The 26,024-nt window shown below is 42.2% G+C and overlaps 2 long non-coding RNA genes across 2 annotated transcripts; one reads left to right on the top strand and one right to left on the bottom strand.

The window, feature by feature from the left end:
* Positions 1-6,635: 6,635 nt before the first annotated feature.
* Positions 6,636-15,991, top strand: LOC144588969 (uncharacterized). Its single transcript, XR_013544760.1, has 2 exons — positions 6,636-6,770; positions 13,575-15,991. It is a non-coding gene; the product is annotated as an uncharacterized LOC144588969 (long non-coding RNA).
* LOC144588970 (uncharacterized) lies at positions 14,256-23,615 on the bottom strand. Its single transcript, XR_013544761.1, has 2 exons — positions 18,427-23,615; positions 14,256-18,144 (listed from the first exon to the last, which is right to left on the bottom strand). It is a non-coding gene; the product is annotated as an uncharacterized LOC144588970 (long non-coding RNA).
* Between the last annotated feature and the right edge of the window lie 2,409 nt (positions 23,616-26,024).

Genomic DNA, 26,024 nt, shown 5'->3' with positions numbered 1-26,024 from the left:
AGTTAGGCTTTTGAAGACTGATTCCGAGACATTTTGATAATGTGCATTTAAAATTTTTGAGGACTTATTTTGAGAGTTTCCCTTTGACTTCCTCTGATGAGTTTCTCATAGTTGGGAAAGCTGTTTTGTTTTTGTTTTTTTTTAAACCACAGGTCCCCATATCTCCATCAAGATGACTACTGGCCATGGTGGTTGGCAAGTCTGGGAGTGATCATCCAGAAAAGTCATTATTGCCATATTAACTGACAGACTCAAGGGACAATCCCCCCCCCCAAAAAAGTAACTTTCCCAACCTCTGGACTAGGGAAGCAAATCTTTCCTTTTATTGACTATGTAGATAAGGAACAATCACATTAACCTACTGGCCTTTGAGGCTGGAGTAAGGATTCCTTGCTACTCTCAAATCATTTTTGAGAGACCTTCTGTCAAGGATTATCTTTTGCTTCAAGTTCCAGCAAATCTGTGCCAATTAGTAGCACAAAACTGGGAAGACCACTCCTTATTTTAGGGACATTTGCCATTTTAGAATCTTGAACTGGCTTGCAGTCATCCAGTCCTTCGGTATTTGCTGTGTGTGCATGGGGGAAGGGACTTGGCCCAAAATCACTTGAATGAAGAAAATAAACATCTTCTGTAGCGCTGTCCAGAGCAGATGATGAATCTTGACAGGCTGTCAAATTCCTCACCAAAGAACTTTATTGGCCTCAAATTCAATGGGGGTGAATAATTCTCTGAATAATCTTCCTTTCATGGTTTTGGACCTCAGCCACTTCCAGCTGCCCCTTGCAATGCCACTGCCCTCATGCTTGTGAGCATGCCTGGTGTAGAATGTAGAAAGGGGTAAGAGGGCAAAGTCCCTGTTTAGGGCAGTCATCCTAAAGGCAGAATTGTAATGACTAGGTGCCAATCAATGGGTAATCACAGAAATTCAAGAGGAGAAAATTGGTGGTTGCAGCAGAGCGAGGACCAAAATAGCACTATGGATGAGAGAAACAAAATGGCTACTATCCATAGATTCAGCAAATATCCCAGTATGCCAAGTGCTGATGTTGGTCCTGAGTTCTGTCCTAGGAGCAACTATATTCTAATGTCAGATAAATGCCGGTGGGTGTATCTTTGGCTCTTAACACTTGAGAGAGGAAGGGAAGAAAATAAAGATCGGTTTGCATAATGAGTAATATTATAGTTCATTTCTGGCAGGAGAAAGTCACCGCAACATGGCTTTCACTTGTTATTTTCCTATGGTTAAGTTTTATTGTGGTACTCTCCTGCCACCCAGTAAGATTGTTCAGTTCTATAAAGCAGCTTTTGTTTCACAGAAGTTGAAAACATGGCAAAATAGGAATTGAATTATACAAAGGCACCTTCCCTAACAGTGTAGCTGTAAAATAATAAAAGGAAAAAGTTAAGAAATGTGATGAGGAGATGGTTGAGACATGATCAAGTAACCTTACTTTAGGGTTAAACCCTAAATTCTCATGTTTATTTCTGAGGTGGTGAAGTCAGCACATGGTGATTTAATGGCTTCATTTTAAGAGTAAGGAAGATGTTTGCTTGAATGGTGAAATAGCTTCATGAGAAAAAACTAAAGTTACCACACTAACTCAAGTGTGTATATTTGGTTATTCCTTCATGTCTTTTCATGTCCTGTATGCTCCTGCAGCTGTATACCCAGCAGTTGTGGGTCTGATTTCATGAGTAGGCAGACAGAAGAAAAAAAATAATCAAGAGTAATTGAAAGAAGATACTGTTCTTCTGTTGTACAAATGTGAACAAAAGCTAACTGTTTCAGAAAATGGTTTTTAAAATGCTTCGGTGAAAATGCAATATGCCTGTTATGTACGTGTTATGATGTTATTTATTCAAAATATGTGCATCCTTAATATCCTTTAACAAGCTTATGGTGGGGCAATGGAAATAATGTAACAGCAACAACCACCAGAACCAAAATGAGCAACATTGACATGCCAGAGGTCATTTGACACATTGAACACTCACCCCAACCCCAGGGAAAGACCCATTCCTTGACCTCTTCAGTGTTAGAATGGAAGGGAAAGAGGGATTTTTTGTTTGTGCATAATATGGAGTCCAGCAGCTGAGGTGAATTTCTTCTCTGTCATTCCTTCAGTTGAAGAAAAACTGTTTTTTATAAAACTGAGGAAGAACAACCTGCCCTCCTCTGCCCAGTGAGGCCATACTCCCTGACATCATCTGAACCTTGGCAAAACTGCAAGTTGGAACATTCACTGGAAATCAGGCTTTGTTCTGCCCTGACTTGTTTTTGAGAATAAGACAGAAGAGTGAACTCTCAACTAGCATGTGCAAATGTTGTCAGAGAAGGGACGGCTTTGTTCCAATTCCCCTTTGTGACAAAGAAAAGGTGAAGTGCTTAAGCAACTCTTGAGAAGTATTTGCTCCCAGTTCTCCTACTGAAGGGTGGATAGCGTCATGGCCGTTCTGATTTTAAATGTGGCAGCGCTAAACAATCTATATCTTTATATTGAGTGGCATCTAAAAATGGTGTTTCTCAGCCAATATGTTATTTGCCTGCTTCCACTGCTTTTCCCACTTAGATTACCTTAAATGGTCAGATGTAGCACTTTGATCATTCTTATTTCTTTTTATGCCACCAAAGTATTCAAGCTGTCTCCATTTTATTCAGTTTTAATGATATCTTGGTCTGTGCTCACTTTCCTTAGTACTTTTTCATGGATCCTCTCAGTCTAAGATTTTCTTAGTTTCATGTGTCATATACACAACACAAATTATTCTATTTTTAATATGGAAAGATAATTCTTGCTCTCTCTCCATCCAGTAAATGAAGACAGCAAGGACTGTTTCCCTTCCTGAGGGGAAGTGGGAAACCTGGTCTTGACTGGATCTGCAGCAATTCCATGCAATCCCATGCAATTCCACCCTAAACCTGCAATCTCCATTGAACATGGTTGCCAAAATCAATTCTGTTTGTTTTCCCTCTGTGCACAATAATCCATTAGAAACCTGATTGCACAGTCTCCACCATTTGTGTAAAGGGGTATTTGCAGCACTGGGGTTTCTGCTTACACTTGCATAAGCAGAAACTCCAGTATGGCAAACAGGGCAATCTTGGGTTTATGTAAGTGCACAGAGCACTCTGCTTACATTACATGTCATGTTTGTCACCAGGCTTCTGCCCAGTGGGTCTTCCTTCCAAGTGCACAATCATAAGATTGAAAATATCAGAAGCCAATTGGAAAAGTAGTTAGGAGTATTAGAAGAAATGAAATGCATGGTGGGGTGGGGACGGCTGACATTCCAGGCCCACATTTTGGGCATGTATACTCTTGGCTACAATTAATATGGCATTTTTCATTAAAAATCCTCCCAAATGCTTTCCAGTTATAAATAAAACTCATGTAGAGCTAAATAATAAGCAGATATTGGCTTCTGTTGACATTAATATTGACTAAGCTCAACAGAGCTCTGTATTTTCTCCTAGATTACTATAAATCAGGACATTCACAGAAACAAGACAGCATTGTATGCACTCACATATTCCAATTACATGCTACAAAAATCCTTGGGACTTTTCCCTTTCATTTTGGCAGTGTACATGGCTCAATTAGGAAATGGTATGACAGTTCTGCCAAGTTACTTTGTTCTTTGCATGGAATCCAACACTTCGTCAAGAGCTGCAGGGGCTGTCCCATGGCTTTGTGGCTCAGCTTGCTTCTTTATGTGCAGACATGAGTCGTCTGGAGGTGGCTTTAAAAATGGGGGCCTCCAACCTCTACCTCCTATGCTAGAGGATAGCATAGAGGACCAGCAATGGGATATGTTTCTTCCTCAGGGCCACAACACATTGTGGCTTTTTGTACACCAAAGAAGTAATGTTTTCCCCTCATACAGGACAGAGAGAAACGAAAGAAGGGAGAATATTGAGTTGTAGCAGCGAGCAGTTCAATGGAGAGAAAAAGGTGATAATCCTTTGGATGATGTTTTCAAGGAAGGATGGTAACCAATGTGGTGTAATGGATATGACATCAGATTAAAATTTAGCAGACCTGGGTTAAAATCTCTGCTCATTGATGATAAACCACTCCTTGAACATCTCATATATTGGAAAACCCTACAAAGATTACTGTCAAGTATGCACAGTGACTTGACAGCGCATAACAAAACAACAAACAAGAAGGATGTAGTTTTGATAAAATTGGGGTGAATTTGGGGCTTGTGATTTCATTGAGAGATCTAACCTCCTTTCCATATATTTGACGAATGTCTTCTGTCATGTTTATCCTTCCCCAGAGCAATGAGTTATATGCCTATGTGCATCATTAAGTTCTTCAGAAGGGCCTGCAACTCGTGGCGAGCTTGCTCCATGCTCTAGTGAAGCATTTGGGCTGCCTTCAGAGACAGACACAACATTTTCTCCCAAGCAGCAACCCCATTCATAATAATTCTGAAATCTGTGGTATGGGATTAGTCTGTCACCTGAGAGGTGTGCTTGGCCTTTTCAGGCTGTTTCTCACAAATGACATCTAAGATCACCTCTTATCAACTACTACTTCACTGAGGGAAAAAATCTTGGAAGAAATAATAGTAAATTTGTACAGTTTGAATAGATTGAACAGCTGGAATATTCAATCCAGGTCAAGAGATGGATGTTATCCTGATGAATATTCTGATATATTTTTATGGTGAATATGACTTATTCAGACCACTTCATGCAGCTGGTTAGAATAAGGGGGATTATCAAAGTGAGCACTCCTTGGGCTATGTCAACATTATCATATTCTAGGAATATACAGCTGGGAACAGAGGAAGCTGCTTTATACTGAGTTGTCCCATTGGTCCACCTAAGCTAATATTGTCAATTTGAAGAGGATATGTAAGGCTTCAGTCTGGAGCCTTTTCCTAAGCTGGCCATGAATAGAAGGATGGAAACTGAGGCCCCAGTTTCCATCCTTCTATTCATGGCCAGCTTAGGAAAATGTGCGCGCGCGGAGGGGCGTAAGGAACGCCTTCGGAAGCGCGGCGTTGTTTTGCTTCCCCAGTTCCGGGAAGGCGCGGGCAACAAAGGGGCCACGTGGTTCAGTGGCACGAATCGGCGCTATTTAAGGAAGCGCCGATTCGTCACAGGGCCCCTTTCGCTTTTGGCAGCCGGAGATAGAGGAGCCTCTTGCGGAACGCGGAGTACTCGTCTACGGAGCAGCGGTTTGAGCAGCGGTTTGAAGGGGTGCCTCCGGGCCTCCTCCCCACCTGGCATTCCTTAGAATATTGTGGGAGGGGGACTATCGGCTGGAGGGAGGAGGCTTGGGAAGCGGCGGGGGAGGCCGGGCGGCGGCGCGGCGGGCGGGCCGCTGCCGCGGGCCCAACCATCAGCTGTTGGCTCTCCCTTCTCCCTCTCCTCGGTGCACACAGCGGGCCCGACCATCAGCTGTTGGCTCTCCCTCCCTCTTAGCTCTCCCCTACCTCTCCTCGGCTCTCACAGCGGGCCCGACCATCAGCTGTTTGCTCTCCCTCCTCCCTCTCCTCGGCTCACACAGCTCGTGAGGCTCCGGTGGCTGGATTGGGGGCTGGGAACCGGCGTTCGCTGGGCTGGGCTGGTGATCTTGGTGGGGAGACCGAGAGGGGAGTGGAGGTAGCGGCCCGGGGGGTGCGTGTGCGCGGCGTTGTTCCCCTTGAGGGTTATTTTAAAAAAAAAAATTAATTAAAATTAAAAAATAAAATAAAAATCTGTTGACGCGGTCGTGCCGCATGGTTTTGGGTGACGGGGAGTGGTTTTGAATTTTGGGGCCCACAGATTAGGGGGGGCCTGGTCCGGTTCTCCCCTACCAGCTAGGACAGGGAGGTTGGGTTTAATTTTGGTGGGGAAGGAGGTCTGATTTGGGGCAGGCGCCATTTTGGCTGCCTTGGCCGCATGGTCTTGGTATTCGGCGGCCATTTTGGGTGCTAGTTTCACTTTATAAAAAAAAAAAAATAATTAAGTCCATAGCAGTGGTTTAAGTGAATTTAAGGAAGTGGTAAAGAGGGTTTAAGAGGCATTTTATTGGGGATTGATATTGGTTGTTTAATAGAGGTTACTTAGGAGACTCAGGTATATACCAGTGTATATGCCTATAGGTGTACACATATATATTTTGATTATAATAAGATAACAACAGTTATTGCAATTTACTAGCCTTGTTAGGTGATTGAAGGGTTCTGCTGGACCAAGTTGTTATTACAGGCTAATTGTTTTATCGATATTCAGTTAATTCAGGAATTCCAATAAGGTTGGAACTGCAGCACAATGCCGCCTAAAAAGGGAGGCGGGAGAAAGAAGGGAAAGAACCCTGTAAGGAATCGAACAGCTGCCCAGGAGTCGCCTTTGCAATCTTCTTCAGATGAGGAGTCATGGGCTATGCTGCGGGAGCTGCATTCAAAGGTCGCGAGCCTGGAAGCTAAAAGATTTCAAAAGCAGTCATTGACGGGCAGCGAAATGACGCCTCGCCGGTCGGCTAGGGAATCAAAGGGGAAGCGTAGGGCTGAGTTGAAAGCTCTTACTAGTGAATTAACCAGACGCTTTAATGTTCTTGAGTCTGAGCAGGGTGGCGAGTCGGCAAGACAAGAAAAAGGAGTTGACGCATCAGCGGAGTCTATGGGAACAGGAGGTCATAAACGCGGCAGGATGGAGGCGACGAGAGATTTAGATCCCGGTGAAGGAACATCGTATGGGTTTGATCCCTATGATGAACCAATGGCATGCACACAAGGGATGGTCGGGGCATCCCAAATGGGAAACAAGGGTGAGTATGAGGCAGTGCACAACACAGCATCTCCAGGGTTATCATGGCCGTGGTTTAATGGCCCCCAGCAGTCTTTAGGCTCAGCTAACATGGGTTTTCCATCGCCCATGGCGTGGCCAGGAGGTTTTTGGCCGCCAATGGCGCAGCAGTGGTTTGGTTGGGGCATACCTGGCGCTGGTCCTGAGAAAGCGGGATCATCCAAGGAATGCAAAGGCTTAGAGATTCCACGTCATCCATCCGTGCCTAACACGGGATATAATTCGGCCCCATTCACAGCTATGCCTTACACAGACTACAGTACGCCTCTGGGCGACCATTTGACGGCGGCAATTAAAGAGCGGATTTGGAGAGGAGACTACATTGATTTCTATGATTTATTGAATAGGGAATATGAAGTGAAAGAGTTGGACAAGGATGATGAGAAAATTAAGGAAAAACATAGGAGAAAGAGACCGGACAGGAATTGGACAAATTGGGTTACTGGCTTTACTATATATGCCGGGGTACTGGTAAAGATGCAACCGTGGAAAGCCTCGGCCTTATTTCAATACTACGACATATTGCGTAGAGCAAAGGCAGAATTTGAGGGCCAGGCATGGTTGCAGTATGATGAGGCGTTCCGAATGAGGAGTGCCATCAGGCCGGAGCTCCGTTGGGACGAGGTCCACCCGGGAATTTGGTTGCAGCATATGTCGCCGGCAAAAACAAATCTGGGTGACAGATTTGATTGTGGGCACCTTAACCTTAAGTTTATAGGCAATTATGGTACCCGCCAGGGGGCGGGGCAGGCGGTTCAACCCCGGCTGCCTTGTTACGAATTTAACAACAAGGGGTCCTGTAGCAAGTCCCCTTGCAGATTCAAACATGAATGCATTTCTTGTGGGGGAAAGCACCCGAGAACTAACTGTTTCCGGGTTGGAGGTCCGCGACAGGGCAAGCCTGGAGGCCCTGGCAAGAAGGCAGAAGGGAGTGGCAGTTCTTCAGGAAAGGGGACCAACACCAATTAGAGTTAATATACTGGAAAGGGAATTATCGCATTATCCCAGGAGGGAAGATGCGGCATATTTACGTTTGGGTTTTAGTTATGGCTTCAGAATCCCGGCTTTGGGTTGTCGGAGGGCATTTTTTGCTAGGAATCTAAAATCGATAAAGGGGATGGAGGAGGTGGTTTTGGAGAAGATTAGGAAGGAGGTTAAGGAAGGTAGGGTGGTGGGTCCTTTTGTTAAGCCACCGCTAGAGGATTTAAGGGTGTCACCGTTGGGAATTGTTCCCAAGAAAGCCCCGGGTGAGTTTAGGTTAATACATCATTTGTCTTTTCCGGAAGGCGAGTCTGTAAACGACGCCATACCGGATGAGCTGTGTTCAGTTAGATACACATCATTCGATGAAGCAGTAAAAATGGTCAGATCTTGCGGTATTAACGCTGAACTGGCCAAGGCTGATGTGAAATCTGCTTTTCGGATTTTGCCTGTGCATCCGGCGGATTTTAACCTGCTGGGTTTTCAATTTCAAGGACAGTACTATGTTGATAGGGCTCTGCCTATGGGTTGCTCGATTTCGTGTGCAGCCTTCGAAAGGTTTAGCACCTTCGTGGAATGGCTGCTTCGGCGAAAGATGGGCTGTGTATCTACAGCACATTATTTGGATGATTTTCTCTTTTGTGGAGAGGCTAATTCTGGAAAATGTCAGAAGCTGTTAGACACATTCAGGGAATTGGCGGCGGAGCTGGGCCTGCCATTGGCGGAGGAAAAGACGGAAGGGCCGTCAACAACCCTGACTTTTCTAGGAATTGAACTGGACACAGCACGGCAGTCTTCAAGATTGCCGCAGGACAAATTGGTGAACATTAGGAATTTGGTCAAGAGTTTCGGGGTTAGAAGGAAGGTGACGCTAAAGGAGTTGCAGCAAGTGGTGGGGCATCTGAACTTTGCTTGTAAAGTAGTAGCGCCAGGAAGAGCGTTTTTAAGGCGTCTTTCCAGCGCCATGTCAGGGTTGAGGAAACCATTTCATAAGACAAGGATAACGAAAGGTATGAGAGAGGATTTGAGGATTTGGGAGCAGTTTCTGGATCAGTTCAATGGGGTTTCTTTTTGGAGATCAGAGATTAATCTGAAAGCAGACGTCCAAGTGAATTCGGATGCGGCTGGGGCTTTAGGTTTTGGAATTTATTTTCTTGGGAGATGGTGTGCAGGAGAGTGGCCGGAGGAATGGCATCAGCAGGGTATTACGAGGGACTTAACATTTTTGGAGTTTTTTCCTATTGTGGGAGCTCTTTGGTTATGGGCGGAGGAATGGGCCAATGCTGTGGTTCGATTTTGGTGTGACAATTTAGCAGTTGTCCACATTATCAATAATCTAACATCACGCTCAGAGAGGGTTATGGAGCTGGTTCGGGCGTTTACATTGAGAGCACTACAGTTTAATGTTGTGGTGCATGCTCGTCACGTGCCTGGTGTAGATAACCGGATAGCCGATGCTCTTTCACGCCAACAGATCCAGCGTTTCAGGGAACTGGCACCGGAGGCCAGGGATCTGCCAGAAGTACTTCCGGCAGAGGTCTGGCAGATTGGCGTGAGGAGGCGTCGCGAGCGATAGGTATGGCTTTGGCCCCGAGAACGAGGAGGAAGTATAAAATGGCAGTTACTGAGTTTTCGGAATTTAGGCGTAGGGCGCGACTGGATCAGTCGTGGCCGGCACCAGTTGAGCATGTTCAACAGTTTATAGTGGGTTTGTACAAAAAGGGTTTAGCTCCAGGAACCATTCAGGGTAAGCTGGCTGCGTTGAGTTTTTATGCAAGGGCAAATGGCTTTAAAGATTGGTCGGGTGAATTTAGGATTAGGAAGATGTTAGATGGTTGGTCTCGTGAGAGGGGAAGGTTGAGGGATGATAGGACTCCCATATCCCCGGGGCTCTTAGAACGCTTGGTCGAGCTTTGGGGGACGTTGTGTAGGGATAGCTATGAGAAAATGCTGTTTCATGCGGCAGCTTTGGTTGCATTTTTTGGGGCACTGCGTATCAGTGAGTTGGTAGCTTTGGGAAAAAATGACGGGTCTCGCAAGGCGTTACAGTGGGATGATGTAACGATCCAGAATGAGCAAATTATACTCCAGATTAGGAGTTCTAAGACCGACCAACAGGGAAAAGGAGGTTTGGTAAAATTGGGACGATGTAGTAAGGAAAGCATATGCCCGGTAAGAGCTGTAATTCGATTTATGAAAGTTAGGGGGATTAGCAGTGGTTATTTCTTTCAGCATGGGGATGGAACTCCGCTCACAAAATATCAATTTTGGAAACTAACAGATGTGGCGCTGGAAAGAGCAGGGGTGCACGGCCTGAGATTTGGGACACATTCGTTTAGAATAGGGGCGGCGTCGACAGCTGCAGCGATGGGCTACGATGCGGAACGAATCAAGCATTTGGGTCGTTGGTCATCTGGTTGTTATAAAAAATATATCAGACAATTACCTAACGTATAGGTAGGGGTTCTTTGTCTTTCAGGTGGAGAGATGCTGGAGGCCCGCAGAAACATCGCGATCGTGGGACACAGTTACATATATTGGGCGGCAAAATATGCTGCTGCTTCCCATTGGGGAAGTGATTTGGGGCTTGGTGCCCGGGCTTCCATTTCTTGGAAGGGCATGCGTGGCATGCGTTGGATCCAGCTCGGGAGGATCACTGCTTTCGGTGGTTCGCCTCCAGACATCTTGGTAGTCCACTTGGGGGGCAATGATTTGCCCCAGGTGCCGGGTAAGGCACTGATATTGGACATATTGAGGGATTTGGATAGGCTGCACGCCTTATATCCCAAATTAAGGATCGTCTGGTCGACGATAATACCACGTTTGAGTTGGCGTGGTGCTTTGAGTGTGGACAGGGTAAATAATGCCCGTCGTTTGGTTAACAAGGAAGTTTCCAGAGGCGTCAGCAAACGCGGCCTCGGATCTGTGATTGGACATCACAGGATTAAGGCATCCAATCCGGATTATTTCCGTGAGGATGGGGTCCACCTGTCTGAGGCGGGTCTGGACATATTTTTGGATGATTTGCGAGGGGGCCTGCTTATGGAACTTGGCCCTTCTGGTGGGCTCATGGGACATAGCTGATGCTAGTCCTCATGTTTTGGCGGGTAGTGCGGGAATAACTGGTCGTCACGGTGTCTCCCTTTGGTAATAATTCATTAAACAAACAGCGCGTCAGTGCTGACGGTTTCTGCGGATCGTGCGATTACAGGACTGAAGGTAACTGATGCGCTGGTACACTTTCGGACCAAAAGTCATCAAATACGATGGCTGGAGGTCCGGGGTGTTTTTTATTAAGTCTTGCAGGTTCCTCCGGTCGGTAGACAGCTGGAACCTCGGGACTGGGACTCGCCCATTGGCATATAAGGTTATTTGGTGTTATTTCCCCGCACTACCGCAGGCCCCCTCAATTTGGATATGGAATTGCTATTTGGCTGAATAAATTGGATGTGATAATAAAGTGTGGCCCATATTTAAACCAAAATGTTGTTGTCTTGCGTCTTCAATTCGGGGCTTGGGGAAGCAAATGTGCGCGCGTGGAGGGGCGTAAGGAACGCCTTCGGAAGCGTGGCGTTGTTTTGCTTCCCCAGTTCCGGGAAGGCGCGGGCAACAAAGGGGCCACGTGGTTCAGTGGCGCGAATCGGCGCTATTTAAGGAAGCGCCGATTCGTCACAGGGCCCCTTTCGCTTTTGGCACCCGCCCGCCCGCCCTTATTTCTAGTGTGTTCTGGGTCGCCTGTTTTTCTCCGGGGGCCGGATAGGAATTTTTGACCTTCATCCTGATTGGCTGGTGGATGGGGGGATTTTTCGCCTATCCCACACTGGAAATGGGGTTTTTTGGTTGGGGCTTTCAATGGAGGGCTCTTGATACTCGGTCACACTGGCGGGTAGTGCGGGAATAACTGGTCGTCACGGTGTCTCCCTTTGGTAATAATTCATTAAACAAACAGCGCGTCAGTGCTGACGGTTTCTGCGGATCGTGCGATTACAGGACTGAAGGTAACTGATGCGCTGGTACACTTTCGGACCAAAAGTCATCAAATACGATGGCTGGAGGTCCGGGGTGTTTTTTATTAAGTCTTGCAGGTTCCTCCGGTCGGTAGACAGCTGGAACCTCGGGACTGGGACTCGCCCATTGGCATATAAGGTTATTTGGTGTTATTTCCCCGCACTACCGCAGGCCCCCTCAATTTGGATATGGAATTGCTATTTGGCTGAATAAATTGGATGTGATAATAAAGTGTGGCCCATATTTAAACCAAAATGTTGTTGTCTTGCGTCTTCAATTCGGGGCTTGGGGAAGCAAAGGCTCCAGACTGAAGCCTTTGCATACAAAGCATTGTTCTAGCACACTGAGATTTCTTGGATGTGCGTCTTCCAGCTAGGCTGGAACAACGCTATCAGAAGATTCACCTTTCTGGGAATTGCAGTCCAAGAATACCTGGGTTACCCAAGGTTGAGAATCACTGCTTTGGAGCAATGATGGGGGACCTTTAAATTTCCAGTTGTCTTGAACCTCAGGTTCTCAAAGCTCCAGATAGCATGGGCAATAGTAAAGGTTCCCCTTGACATTTAGTCCAGTCATATCCGACTCTAGGGAGTGGTGCTCATCCCCGTGCTCTAGGGAGTGGTGCTCAGCCAGTGTTTGTCCGTAGACAGTTTTCATGGTCACGTGGCCAGCGCTGACATAAAGCTAGGCCAAACTCAATGGGACAGGAATCCTTCCAGCTTTTGCATTAAGCTCCACTGGAGAGATTGGTTTTTCCAAGGTCCTTGTAAATTAGTAAAAAAATGGTTGATTTATTCTATATAGCCCTTGTGTCTTCATTCTAGCATTACCATTTGGCAGAAGGTCCATTGTCTGGCATTGCTGTATGTGCATGCGTACATATTATTGACAAATAAGCTTTTGAACTAGCTGTATCAAGAGGAATCAATTTACCAGATCCAGTGGCTATTATTGTAAGAAAGTATTATAAGAATGCATAGTCTGTTAGAAGTGTTTGAAACGGTGTGCCAGTTAGGTGAGGGTTTGGTTTTTGGGGGAAGGAGAGTGGAATATTATAATCTTATTTTCCTCCAAAATATATTATGTTTGTGAATTTCAAAAGGCTTTGTGTGGTTCTCTCTCTCTCTTTTTTTTAACTGAAATTGTAACTCTAAATGGGAAAATGAGATTAGAAATTCAGTGGGGAAAATATTATTTGCCTCCCGTTGTGCAAATAATCAGCTCTGTGGAGCTCCCTTGAGCTTGCAGCAAGGTGTTCACCTTGATGGAGGTCATCTTCAAATTGTCTGCTGAACAAGTCAAAACATAGTCTTTACATGCACAAGCATTTCTTATAAGAAATAAGTCAGAAATTGAAAAGACTGCATGGGCAAATCTGCAACCTATAGGGAGAGGGAAGAGTTTTTAAATGCTTTAAAACAGAGTTTTAAACTGCCTATTCTAGTCTGATTTAAATGAGCCACTAGAAAAGAAGAGCAACATCTTTCAAGGTGATGATCAACAGGTGAGCACCTGGACAGCAGATCTGAGGAGACAAATAAGTTATTGGGAGAGCGACTTTCTTTCTCATTATGATACAGCACATTGTGGTTTTGCTTCAGTTAGAAGACTTCTTTCCAAAAGTGCAAATTAGCATAAGCAAATTTTAGGCGAACCATTCCTTTTTTGGGGAGGTAATATACCTCGTTTTTCAGGTAATTAATGTGGCCACCCGGAAAGAGACTTGCACAGTCTCTGCTATCTTTACCAAACTGACCTGGTCTTTATTTTCTTGCAGGTATATCTCCCTCCATGAGGATCATCAGAGCTTTCCAAAAGGAAGCAAGGAAGGAAAATAAGGGGAAAGGGAAGAAAAAAACCCACAACTGATTGTGACATATTCCAAAGGCAGATGTTATAACTAATTATCTTCAAGGCAATTTTGAGGGCCACGTCCATTTAATGGACGGCCTGCTCATTTGTTAGCTAGCAAGGTACAGTATAAGGATTAAAGGCTGTTAATAACTTGATCAGTTATCTAGATGTGTTTTCTCCCTTATCATCCTGCCCAGTCTTTCTGGCCTTTACAAGAGACATTATTGTGGATTCCACATGAAGACCACTTAGAGCAGAAATTCCGGTGAAACAGCTCTTACTCTATGATATGAACTTCCCTATCAGTGATAGCACCATGTTGATATCCATTTAGGATGTACCCAAGTCATTTTTTCCCAAGCAAGCCTTTTCTGGTTAAACAACTATCTGCATTATTATTATTATTATTATTATTATTATTATTATTATTATTATTATTATTATTATTATTATTATTATTATTATTATTATTATTATTATTATTATTATTATTATTATTATTATTATTATTATTATTATTATTATTATTATTATTGTTATTGTTGTTGTTGTTGTTGTTGTTGTTGTTGTTGTTGTTGTTGTTGTTGTTTGGCCATTTTCACTCTTTTGTTTTTATTCTCGAAATTTTGATATTTTAAATATGCCATGTTATTTATTATAACTGATAAATAGCATAGGATTTCCCCCTCTTTTACATTTAGAGCAGTTTTTTAAACAAACGGATGGACAAATCCCAAAGAGGCACATGTTTTTCTTGTTTCTTGTAGGGTTAGAGTTTGCAGTTTGCACCTGGTTTGAACAGATCAAGGAAAACCAAGTCTTTTAAAATTGTATATAATTGCTCAGTGATTTAGGTATCTCGCTACAGAGCCAGAAGTTGGGAGTTAATTGTCCCTACCGTGCCTTCTTGACAGGGGCTGGACCTGATGATCCATAGGGTCCTTTCCAGCTCTACAGTTCTAAGATTATAATTATTATGATTATTATATAATGTATTTGATCCTGGTTCTGACCCACAAGCTGCTTATCTTTTTAAAAAAACAATTCCAGCACGCATAAGGAATAATAATTTTATTTGTTATTAATGTTCACTAGATAATACGGTTCACTAGATAAAACAAGGCAGATATATCTTCAAGGAAAACATTTTTTTTTTCCTTAGCAAAAGGAGGAGCAGGCAGGGCGAGTTAGCTTCTAAGGAGCAGGTGTTGTAGCATTGCTCCCTGTGGAGACTATTTCAATACCCAGATGTCATTAGCACTGTGAAACAGTACATTGTAGAACAGTAAGTACGTCACACCATGTTGCTTGCAGTGGCAGTCTGAAGCATCCAGCAATAGATCACTGTGGAATCCTGTCAGGTAAGGTTGTTTTGAAGGAGGGAGGAGCTAGTCAAGAAAAGCACAGGAGTAGGATAGTGGAAGGAGCCAGGGGCAAGAAACGTCCATAGCTAAGGTACCTAGTTTGCTTTGTTCCTTTGCAGTGAGAGAATCAACAACTGTGAGAGAAGGGTTTCTTTTTATTCCACTGTGGCTGAAACTCAGTAGTAAGAGTAGGCCCATTGAATCAGTGGAAATTTGGTGGATCAGCTCTGTAGTTTTTATTGATTCAATGGGCCTGCTTTAGTTGCAAGTTCCTACTGGATTCCAACCAATGTATATATAGGAACACTTCTGCTTTATTTTCCATTCCTGAAACCACTTTGAAATGTTCTGTGTGAGAGTGTATAACAAAATAATGACTTGGCGAATGGAGAAAACCTGAAGATTGCTTGGCTTAGCCTTCTCTTTAGCAACCAGTTTCATGAGATGGTCCTGTCATTCATTTAAATATGCCCATCTGTCCTTTAACAGATGTCCTTCTAGCCTAATTGCATGTGTCTCTGTCATCAGAGGCACGTTTAGTGGAGACTACAAGAAAGACTTCCTTTCAACAACACCCCACATATAGAATCTTGTCCCGACAGTCACAATTGGGTTCTTCGGCCTTGCTGAAGATTTTTGTGACTTCATTTTCTTAACAACTTTTTTCAGGCCATGTTTATGGACTCTATTTTTTGCCATTGCTGCCACTATCTGCTTGTTGTAAATGTTGATAAAACTGGTATTATTATTTTTATGTTAAGTATTTATTCATCCATTTGAATCCCACTTTTTTTAAAAAAGAAAGAAACAAAGGAAGCAAATTCCTTATCTTGCTATAGACATCTATACATACAACATATAGTTTAATATAATTTTGATGTTGCTAGAAGAAGGAATGAGAAGGTCCTCCTCATTCCAAACATCAGTATTAACTATAAATTCCTATTTTCTAGGAATGCAAAAACAATTTCACCCCTTACAAACAGCATGGTAAATGCAAAAAATAACCCTGCAAAAAGATCTGATTCAATTCTACATATAATTAACTCATTGGAGGGGTGTAATTTGCCTTAAATGCAGATGCTTAAGGGTTTCATGCAGTTCACAATTCTAAATCATTCGCATTGCTGAGATGGAGGCACAGATTAGGAACTAATAATCATCCTGTAAGTATTAAAATGACTTTTAATTTTATGATATAATATTTATCTCAAAAATGTGTGGATTTCTTTGTAAAATCCACATTTTAGAATGAAGTGCATATGAAAATACGGTAAATATTGTTTTTTAAGAAATGTGCAAATTAATGTTGAAATAGAACTGAACAGGCTTATGAAGACTTAAGAACATGTGCAAAAGTAATGTTGGTTGACAGTGGGAAGATCCAACTGAGTGATAATGTAAACAGCCAGTTAGTTTTGTGTATATGGTGCTAGCCTTGAAGGCAAATGAAAGCATCACTTTTCTCTCCATGTGGGAAAGGAAATGCATTCCATTTGTCTAAGCAAGCGAACCAAAGCCTGTTGTTGGCTTCCTTTTTTTCAGCCTCTCCAGTGCTGAAAAAAAGGGGAACACAATGAAAATGTTGATGAGCAGCATCCTTTGGTTCAGCTCAGAACTAGAGAAAATAAGAGCAGAGCTTCAGAATGTTATACTTTTAGGACCACAGAAAATTCTGGTAGCTGAAATCCTAGAAAGACATATTCTCCAAGCTCTTGAGAAGACAAGCAAACCTCTTTCAAAATGATCTGTGGTTATGGAGGGAATGGATGTGTCGTGCTGTCACTGCTACTCGTGCTGCATGAGATTTGACATGGCTTTGCAGAAAGAGGGACTTTCAATACAATCACATTTAGAAAAGGTTCAAAGAACACATGTTGGGTGATGGATAGCCCTGGCTGCTGCTCTGCCTGATCAGGTTTAACAGCTAGGTTTCTTAAGCAAAGCACCCCTGTCTTCCATAACACAGTTGAAAATGCCTGAAATAAGTTCAAATGTGAAAAGAACACTAAGAGCTGAAAATTCCACCCAGTGGACAGGAGTTTTCCAAGGCCTGTTTGACTTGGCCAGCCCCTACCATTCCTTTCTTTCTTTCTTTGGAAGTGTGAAACTGGTTGGTTGGTTGCTAGTGTTTGTTCTGTGGTCGAAGCTAACTGTTCCATCTGTATAAACTCTCCCATGCCAGCTTGGGAGTTTAACAACACTTTCTCTTCAGCTGGGTCATAAGAAGATGAAATTTCTAGTTAAGTGGCACTTTGCAGCTTTGCAAACATCTAGATAGCTTGGGTGGGTGGGTGGATTAGAGTAAAAAGGTCAAATCTGATCCACAGCGACTGCTACTGCCCTTAGTAAAATATATCTTAATAGCCAATATGGGGAACCAAATCCTATGTAACTCACTTGATCTTTATATAGCATTTGGTAAGATACTCTAGATCATGATCATAGAATCATAGAATAATTGATTTGGAAGGGGCCTATAAGGCCATCAAGTCAACTGCCCTGCTCAAGGCAGGAAACAAGCCAAAGCAGATCTGACAGATGGTTGTCCAATTCTCTCCTGAATATTTATTTATTTATTCGATTTATACCTCGCCCATCGAGACCAAACAATAATTCATAAAAGTAAAAACAAAGAAAAACTTGTGAGCCACAGAAGAGTTTGTCTCATCTGCCGTCAAGTATCTACTCTCCTGCAAAGAACATACACTGGCAGCTAGGAACAGTGAATACATAATGCATGCCTCCAACATTGAAGAGCTCACCACCACTTCAAGTAACTAGTTTCATTGTCATACTGCTGTAACAGGAAGTTTTCCCTAATATTTAGCCTAAATCTAGCTTCCTGGAACTTGAGACCATTATTACATGTCCTGCACTCTGGGATGATCAAGAACAGATCCTGTCCCTCTTCTGTACGACTGCCTTTCAAGTATTTGAAAATTGTTATCATATGGCTGTGTCGCGCTGACAGGACTAAACATGCCCTGTTTTTTCAGTCTTTCCTCACAGGTCTGAGTTTCCGGTCCCTTGATCATCCTTGTTGCTCTCCTCTGAACTTGTTCCAGTTTGTTGGCATCCTTCTTAAAGTGTGGTGTCCATAACTGGACATAGTACTCTAGATGAGGCCTAAGCAGTACAAAATAGAGTAGAATTAGTACCTCAGATTTGGAGACTATTCTTTTGTTAATGCATCTTATATCACATTTGCCTTTTTTGCAGCCATATCACACTGTTTGCTCATATTCAGCTTTTAATCTACAACAATTCCAAGATCCTTCTCCTTCTTAATATTATTAAGCCAAGTATCCCCTGTTTTGTAATTGTGCATTTATTTTCTTCCCCTAAGTGTAGAACTTTCCACTTATCCCTGTTAAATTTCATTCTATTATTTTCAGCCCAGTGCTCAACTCTATCAAGATCTTGATGGGATTCAACATCACCGATCCATGTTGACAGGATATTAAAAGCCTCAGTGCAGGTCCTTAGTTCTTGATTCACAGGACAAGTCTTGAGGTTGGTTGGTTTGGTGTTTTTTTTCAGCCTTGAATGTCCCTGAGAAAATATGGGAATAACAATGATCAGCTCACATGGCTATCATATGGATACATGGAATAAAAAATGCAGCATAAGTTGCATTAATAAAATACTATAAAAATAATAAATGGCAATAAGATCATCCATGGAACAACAATAATGGCTTTCCTTTGTTCATAGCACAGAAAATGTAGGAGCTGGTGATGTGTGTTTGCATATCTGTTTTTTCCTACCCACAACCTCTTCAGAAAGCTTAGTAAGGACTCAGGCATGCTGAGAAACTATATTTCTCATAGTTCTTGGAGACCAAAAAGTTGCTGATGTTTCTGGAAGAAAACATCCCTTTCTAAATAAGCTTCAGTGAGAAAATGAAGAAGGTGGTAAATGGGGATCAGCCTTTTTGTTTTAATAAAAGACCAAATATCTCTCTCTTTTCTTTCCCCATTTATTGCCATGGCTCAGTTCACAACCCATTTTAGCTGAAACAAAACCAAGTGCCACACTTTCCCCCCTTGGCCCTTCATTTTGCTTCAGCAAAACAGATTTCTACCTGCCTCCTGCCTACTGCCCCTATCACCTCCCTACCTGGTGCTGCCGCTGCCAACATTATCAGTGTTCCCTTCCAGGACCTGGGCCCACTGCCTCTGCATATCCATCTGTCACCCAGCCAATAGGCAGGCACATGTGCAGAGGAAGTGCCTGTCTTCGGAGAGGAAGCTGTGGCTCAGGCACATGCACCGAAGGGAAGCTGATTGCTGCCTCTTTGCATGGGCCTACCTTTCAGCTGGCCAGGACCATCAGCTGGGGTCCAGGTGCATGCACAGAAGCAACACCCAGCCTCCATTCCAGGGAAGCTGTGCCACTGCTGCCATTGCCTCCCTAGCTGCCCAGATACCCAGGTTCCATGTGCAGAGGTAATGACTGGCTTCCCTGCAAGTGAAGGATGGAGGAACCAAGGGAGATGGCAGCAGTGGCAGCACAACAATTGCAGCATCCGTGCAGTAGCAGTGACACAACTGGAGCAGGTACCCCTCCCCACTGATCATGAATGAAAAATTGAACCACGAACTGATTGGGTTTTCCAGCTGGTATGTGGTGGGTTGTAGGTCATGGTTCATAGCTAACCGTGAACCATGAACCATCACTAACCACAATTTTTTACATTTGAATCCATCTCTATCCAGGACCAAAAGGTTTGCTGAAAAGTTGGTCTCCTCCCTTGTATGGAAGAAGAGAATGAGATGAGAACTTCTCCATCTTCTCATCTCCTGTGTTTTCCTATTTTTCTTTTCAAATAGCATCAAAGGCAAAGGAAGATCTATGGAATGGGGTCTGTGTGTGGAACTATGATAACCCAAACTGTAAGTTAGAGAAACTATCCTTTAAAATAAGGGGCATCTTGCAATTTTTATTTATCAGTAGTGCAGACTTCATCTAGTCATCTTTTAAAAACAAGTGTAAACAAAATCAAATTGTCAAATAAACCAAACAATATCTATTTGTGATGATTTCTACTCTACCATAGAAGACTTCCATTAATGTTCTACTGACAGAATACAGGGAGTGGAAAAGTCCTTGGCAATGACTTGTTTCAGTCAGTGCTTAAGTTGCTTTTAGCTAGAATTACAAACTCAATTAGAAAGTCATTTCGGCACTAATGAAACAACAAATGGCCAGGAGTTAATGCACTTAGAAGGCCATTAGTCCAAGACTAAAAATACAACTATATAACCATACTAGCTTGTGGCAGGACAGTAAAGAACAGGTAGAAATCAGAAGATACAGGTATCTAAAAATGGTGGCATTAACTGAGGAAGTCAACACAAAACAGATTAAACTTCACACACAGCCTTCTGGAATCTATTGGAGTATGTAAGCATTTGGGGGCTTACATATTCTTTATAATATTTGGTCCTCAGCAATGGTGGGCTCAAACATCTTTAGTGCCAGTGGTATGACAAATACCACAAGATCAGCCTACAATAGTGACTTTTGCTGAAGGAAGCACCAAATTTTGCTTAGTGGCCAGTGTGTTGTTTTTTAATGTACTATCTTGTGTGACTTAAGATTGCAAAAGGCAAAGTTCTAAGTTTGTTTTTCAAGCAAAGCTCTAACTTTTGTATTTTGTATCGATTACCTGGATACAAAATACAAAATTATCTTCCTGCAATTGCCCTTAAATCATGTTTCTTTTAAAAATATCCAGATTAATATTATTTTGGCTAGATAAAAATCTAAAAAACATGATTGTACTCTGAGGAACATTACCAAGCAATATCAGCACTTCAGATGCAGTACTACATTTTACCAAAGGCAAGATCAGAAACACTGGTGAGAGATGTGGTAGCATGGGGTTCCTTCTCTTTTTCTGTCTCACCAGATCCCTTGCTGGAAACAGAACTTTCATCATTTTCTATGCTTCTGCTGCTGCTGCAGCTGCTGCTGCTGCTACTACTACTACAGTGGTGTCTCGACTTACGAATGCTCCTACATACGAACATTTCGACTTACAAACAGCTCCATTCACAAATTTTTGCTTTGACTTGCAAACGGAGCTCCGACTTACAAACAAACAAACAAAAAAGACACGGGGAAAGCGGGAAATGGACTTTGGACTGCCTGGTACTGTAATTTTAAAATGTAAAAATTGGTTTAAAAGGTTCTTGGTTATTTATTTATTTAATTTATACCCCGCCTATCTGCTCAGAACGAGCACTCTAAGCGGCTTCTTGTTTAGTTTAAAGCTGCTTGGTTTTAAAGGTGTTTTGTTTAAAAGGAAGGAAGGAATTTCCCACCCTCCCTCCTTTCCTGCCCTTTTTTTAACCTAAGTCATCTAAGGTTAAAAAATGTCTCCCCCTAGTGGTATAGGACAGATTAACCAGTTTTGTATTATTTCTTATGGGAACTGATGCTTCGACTTACAAACGGCGCCTCTACATATAAACAAAAGCAACTGGAATGGATTAATTGGTTTTCAATGCATTCCTACGGGAAATGCTGATTTGACTTACAAACTCTTCTGGGATGGATTAAGTTTGTAAATCGAGGCACCACTGTACTACTACTACTACTACTACTACTACTACTACTACTACTACTACTACTACTACTACTACAGATGTGTCAAGTCAATTCTGAGTTATAGTGACCCTTTTTAGAGTTTTCCAGGTAGAGAATACTCAAGAAATGGTTTATTCTTCTGTGTGCCCCTGGAACTGTGCACCTTGCTCAAGGCCACCATGGCTGGCTCTACTCATAGGAGTTACAGTGGGGAATTGAACTCCCAGTCTCTAAGCCACTGAGCTAGCCAACCAGCTTTCTGTGCTACTGGAAGCTTGTTAATCCCTGTTATTCTCACTGAGCTCTCAGGCTCTTGCATTCACACTGATGCTACATGAAGAAATTACTGTTTCAGAAAAGTGAAATAATTTTTTCATATTACCCATATATTTTGGAAGCTGTCTCTGTGTTTTGAGATTTCTGTGCAGAGCCCCAACAATTCTTTAGAAGGTATTTTCATAAATAGACAAAGAACACACTTCATTTAGTGTCTTATTCTAATGTTCTGGTGTTGCTGTGCTAATATTTGCTGTTGCTGCATTTAGTTAGCTTTAGCTTGGTTTGATTCATTTTTCTTTTCTTTTCCTTTTTTTTGTTATTATTTTCATGGTTTAGAACTTTTATTGTTAACCACCCAGAGACCATTGCTAATGATTTGTATGCAAAACTTGGCCAGACTCCTACTGACTATTTATGCTTGCATAAGGGAAAACACACAAGTCTTGACAGCAAATTGCTCCTTATTAATGAGGTGTTGGTTGCATTCCTGGGCATGCATTCAATTGTGGATCAGATCTGCACCCAGAAAGGTAACCAGCATTTCACTTAATGGGTGGCAATTTGCCATCAAGATTTAAGCAATTTCCCCTATGTAAGAGTAAATCAATAACAAGATTTTAGCTAGTGTAAATAATATAAATAACACAGACCTCCACATTAAGGATGTGTACTTACAACATTTCTCATTCCTCATAATTTTTTAGTCTTGGTGTGGTGAAATTTCCTATTGAAATCTATTCCACATCACTTAGATTTCTTAGTTTGCCACAAAAATGAGACCCCAGAGATATCAGCTAAGCAGTGTCGTTAAAATTTGAGCAGTATCGTTAAAAAATTTTTCCTCCAGGAAAAAAAATGGCAACAAAACTCAAGAAATTCTGCAAATTTTTTTGGGGGGGGGATTCCTCAGTGAACTCATGCATAGATATCCTGCTGTGAAGACAAAATAATTATTTATCAAGTTCTCTTCAAAAGTGAAAAATCTCATTACTACTCCAAATGCATATTCCAGAAGATCAAAGTAGTTCAGAGAAATTGGCAAAAGTCACAGGAGGGTTATAATGTCATTCTTGGACAAGATAGGTCGAGCCTCAAACCAATTTGTAATTTGCAAAGCCACAAAGAAAGATGTTCCCCTTGGTTCAAATATGAGAGATCAAATATGATGGAAAAGTTTGTTCATATGCAAGTTCTTGATGAGTACTATCACAAAGTTTGAACCTGCAAGTTTGAAGAGGGAGGTTGCAAAGCTTACAGACTACAATTTTTGTATTACAATTTCTAGAATTAGCTAACAAAAAAATTAAAAAATCTAAATTTCCAAACTCTGTTCCTTCGTGATGCCTATCTAATATCCAAGAACAACAGTTCTAAAAGCAGTGAGAGAAGAAACACAGCTCATTAAGCTAAGCTCTGTTCCCATGCATTTAGTTCTACACAACCACATTCCTTTGCTTCTATATTGCCGAGCTCATCCTGTATGTCAGATTGGCATAATGGCAATGCTAATACATGTAGAGTATCTTGTTTATGCATAGGAAAAAAACAGAAAGCATCTTCCTTGATTCCTATAATGTCATTCCTGCACCACATTTGATTATATACATATAATAATTGTGTCCAGGAGCAGAATGTGATCGTTCTGTCCAGTGGTTATTCAGTGCTCTGTTCCCAAAAATCCTGTGAAATAAAGCAAAAAACAACAAACCCAAAACAAAACAAAAACAGCACCAAAGTGCTTTACTTTTATAAGACACCTTAGCACTTGAAGCACTCTCTGAGCAATTTCCAATTTAATTATGCAGGCTTAATTATGCCCTCCCCCCGGCAAGTTGGTACTCAATTTACGAACCTTGAAAGGATGGAATATTGAGTCAACATTGAGCTGGCTACCTGAATCAACCAGGATCAAAAACAGGTCATGAATAACAGTTTAACCAGTATGCCATGAGGTAAGTCAGACAGAGCAACTGGCTAAAGTTACTGAGAGAAAAGTGATCTGTTCTCTTATGTCCGAAAAAACAACAGTCTACCACCAGAGTAGTGTAAATGGTGGTATCGGCCTACTGGACAGTAAGTAATAGCATGTGATTGGGATGGATTGAAGATTTGAGGAAGGCCTTCCTCTTACCTCTCCTAGCATATTTGATGATGGATACAAGACATCCTTTCCAGCCCATGCTTCTAGCTTGTGGAAAGCCTCTGATGGGAAGCCATGTTGGCTTCCTTACTGCTGTCTTTTCACTATCAGGAAAAGACCTTCCTTTTAGGAAGGTCCGTCTTTTAGGAAATGAATCTGACAACTGAGCAAGGAGCTTTATGGTGGGTTGCTTTATGCTTCACCACTTGACTGTTCTTTTGCAGTTTTTCAAAACTGTTTTCAAGTTAATGTTTTTTAAAAAAATATTATTTTAAGTTCTATCATAACTTATCCTGTACTTGTACTGTTCTTGAATCATTTGTGAGCTATCTTGGGTCCCTACGTGAACCAAAAAGATTAACCAGGAAGTTCATCAGCAGTCATTGGTTCATTAGTTTGGGTTGGTTCAGGTTGGTCTGAAAAACCAGAACAAACGAAGCAATAAAACTTTTAAAGCAATTTTTGGTTCTGTGGGTCAGTTTTCCTCATTTTCTTCCCCCTCCTGCCTTCTGTGCATGTACAGGGGCCCCAGCTAATTTAATGGCTGGTTTTTTAAAAAAAGAAGATCAGAAAGTTCATGTTCGTGGGTTGCCACGAACCACCACCAACTGCCCTTTTCCTGGGTTGTTCCCATCTCTAGTCCCTACACTGAGAAAAGGAACATAGAAACTTAAGAAATGAGTAAGTTACAGTAAAGGGGCCACAATAAATAAATGTCTGGAAGGCCTTCAGTAAAACTGAACAATGAGGAAGGATGATCTCCAGAGCTATTGTTTTACATTCCCAGTTTAAGTTGGTATACAAGAAATCATTTTGTTTCGCCTAGGATGTCCACAGACCCGAATTTTCATCACATGTTTGGTTCATCTCTGGAAAGAATGCTGTAAAATGTGATTGCTGATCCCATCTTCATCTCACCATTCCTAATTAAACACCTTCAGTTCAACTGACTCTCCTCTATTTTGGCTGGTTCCGAGAGAATATTATTTTTAGCTCCAAAGGGCTAAAGGGGAAACAAGTGGTGCCAGAAGCAGGTTGTTAGGAGGTAGAACGAGGGCAAAATATCTGAGGGGGATCCATTATGATTAAAATTCCAATCCTCAATGCACCAGAGCACTGCTTTGTGAGTCCAGGCTCAATTAAGCTACCATGTTGGAAGTCAGTTCCAAAATTCACTTAATAGAGGAACTAATAGACAATATGAGTTAAGTCACAAGGTTCCAGCTTTGCCTGAAATGATGGTTTGAGAACTTAAACATCTGGTAAATTTCAGTGTATGATTTTCTGTTCCAAACAAAATAGCCCATTGAAAGGTTTGTTTGACTGACTAAACACTGTTTTAAAGTGCCTTCTTTTGAGCAGTCTGACTTTTTCTCCCCTCCATTCTGCCTCACCTAAGCATGATAATAAATAGTCTACTAGCACAATCCCGATTAAGGGGCCAAGAGGTTAATCTTCAGGTCACTATCTGATAAAGTCAGTATCCAGACACTGTACTCCACTGCCTATTGATAGTCTTGGAGACTGTTGGTTATTTAGTGTCGGAGCTGGATTGAGGTGTACAGTCCACAGTGTTGGCTCAAACGATGTGATCAATCTAAGTCAGCTTCCCTCTTTTCTTATTCCTTTCTGTTCTGTTCTCCTTCCTCCCCTCCTTTCTCTGTTCCATTGATTAAAGATGCAGGATCCCTAGCCATTTACTGATAGTGCAGAACACTGTCTGAGGCAAGGCAAGTCTGTCATACTAGTCTGGAAGAGTAGAAGAGAGTGTGATAATGCTTATTTATACAAACGACTAAGTCTTTTAGTCTTAATTCATGTGTGTGGGGCGGATGATGCTCCCCCCAAAAGGATTCATATTATTGTGATGCTTTTCATGTAATTAGTAGACTTTTCATCTTTGTATCCCATAGAATGGGGTGGGGGATAGTTGTTATAAGGCTGCACACCAGTGGGTTGAGAAAGGGGCCTCAATTTTATCTATAAATCTTAC

The sequence above is a fragment of the Pogona vitticeps genome, chromosome 4, assembly GCF_051106095.1.
Source record: "Pogona vitticeps strain Pit_001003342236 chromosome 4, PviZW2.1, whole genome shotgun sequence".
Taxonomy (NCBI): Eukaryota; Metazoa; Chordata; class Lepidosauria; order Squamata; family Agamidae; genus Pogona; species Pogona vitticeps.
The sequence above is the reverse complement of the archived record's forward strand: the minus strand, read 5'-3'. Positions and strand labels throughout refer to the sequence as shown.